Consider the following 2407-nt stretch of genomic DNA (forward strand, 5'->3'; position numbering starts at 1 on the left):
CTGTTGTGTGTTGAAAGGGATGATAACATATACACAATATAAATGCATTCCAGGGTTATAGGGAAGAGGTCATCGGGTGGTTGGTGGGTGTATCGTCATTTTACAGCCTCCGGGACCGAGTGATATCAGCATGATAGATTAGGATACTTCTCTGTCTTGTTTAGTTGTTAAATTATGATGTCATATCGTACTAGCTGGGTGCCTGTTTGATGAACGGACTCAAAAGAATGGATTGTCAAGTCATTGTGGAATCTGTGCACACTGCTTGTGAATGGAAGCCTTACTTGTTTACAATGCCGTCTTAGAAGACGGACTTTCCCAAGATTAGATCTAAACGAAACTAATGAAAAACTGAAAATTACACTACTGTGACTGCAGATTCCTTAATATTATAACTGTGCACTCTTTAAATCATTCTGAACCACGGTTATTTTTTTTTCAAATTCAAAAGTGAAGTGGTTCGGAAGTTTCGGGCAACAAAAGTGACGAACCTTTCACAAATGTGATATATTATAATAATAATAGTATCAACAGTTTGAAGTTCCACATGGTTCTGAACATTTCGTTTATGGATGTATTGGTTTGACAGATGGTAGCGCCATGATGTAGAAGATGATGTCATGAGTCGTTTGGCTCGGGAGTTTTGAATATTGATGTCACGTCATGGTTTGATACGGCAGTTGTTTTTTTTTTATTCAAAACTTTACGCCGTGTAAAGTTTTGAATAAAAAATACAACTGCCGTAACTATACGACAATGTGAATGTATTTGGCCAGGAGTTTTGATGTGAGAGATTTCCGTATTGTCACGGTAGTTGTTGTTTTTTTCAAAACTTTACGCTGTGAATGTATTTGGCCAGCAGTTTGGATGTGACGTCATGTGTTGTTACAGGAGTTTTGGGTTCCAAACTTTCCGCGGTGAATGTACTGATGCGACAGTTTGGTGTTGCTGATCTGGTCGTGCTTGTGCCAACGGCTCAGTTGGTGGACTAAGATACCGATGACCCTTTAGAACTTACGTGAGGCGTTCTGACAAAATGAGTTGTTTTTTTCCCTCCCTTTGCCCATTTCTATGAGATTGACGCCTTCTGATTAGTAGAAAAAAGTGCGTATGATTGTGTCCAATAGTGTATTACGTGCATACTTAGTATGACAATTAACTGTAATAGTAGGTAGAGATTCCAGGATTATAGATGTAAGTCATTGATCGGAGAGCGGTGATGATTTTAGAAATAATAGTGGTGATGAGTGATGATGAGGGATTTCGTTTAAGTAATGTTAGCGTTAGTCCTATGTTCCTAGTATATAAATGTGAGGCAGCGTGGTGGAATCAGGCTCTCGTCAAAATAATCAAAGTGAAAAAACTGGCATTTTCCAGCAGATTTGTGAATTTTTATTGCATTTTAGTTTTTTGGCTCAACACCTTTCATGCCTTTTAAAGAACACATTTCTGTGTGAATTTTACTGAAAAACGTTAATTAAAGGCACAAAAAATGTAAATTTTCTGATACCAAAGACTCTTAAGCTAAGGAAATAATTAATCTTTGGCGGCCATTTTCTCACAAATTTTTCCTCTGAAACCAGGTGACCCCCACCTCCTTCAATGGCAAATATCTCGACTTCTATTTAAAGTAGATGAATATTTTTTTCACCAAACGGAAAGCAAATGAACTAGCTTTAAGATGATACCAATAACCCCATATGCCCAAAAATTGACGAGTGCCTGATTCCGCCTCCTGAAGTATATAAATTGTGTTGATGAACGCGTTAATAAAAACACCTACATTTTTTTTTAAAAACGATGCCTGTATATGTTGATGTTATTCTCTGGAATGTTCTGTTTCTGTGTGCCTTAACTACTGGTACTGGTGGCGTCCCCTTTCTCTGCTGGAACTCTTCAATCATGTATGAATTTTTGGTGTTTTTTTTAAACTGTTTTTTTTCCCCACGAGAAATGTTCGTGGATTCGCTGATGGCCTGATGTGTACTAACGATGTTCAAGTGACATTTTAAATGAAGTATGACGTATAAAATGAAGTATGACGTATAAAATGAAGTATGACGTATAAGCGTTTTTGTGTTAAGGAAAGCTACAATCTTTTGTGAGTTTGTGTGTGGTGTGAGTTTGTGTGTGGTGTGAGTTTGTGTGTGGTGTGAGTTGGCGTTAGAGTGCAGCTCAGCGATGCATGGGTTGTTGTTTTTTCGACTGAATGTTTTTGGGTCGAAGCTTTTGCCAGATGATTTAGTCATGCTTTCTCAGGAGTATGTCAATGACTCAAAGTTTGCGACAAGTTTGGAAAATAAGAGCGCTACTCTTCCCGATCACGTTGTTGTTTTATTTTTGTTTGTGGCAAAATTAGAGACGATAGAATGTACTATCATCACTCCTCTCTGTCAATGATAATAAT

Source organism: Aplysia californica, unplaced genomic scaffold (assembly GCF_000002075.1).
Source record: "Aplysia californica isolate F4 #8 unplaced genomic scaffold, AplCal3.0 scaffold00655, whole genome shotgun sequence".
Taxonomy (NCBI): Eukaryota; Metazoa; Mollusca; class Gastropoda; order Aplysiida; family Aplysiidae; genus Aplysia; species Aplysia californica.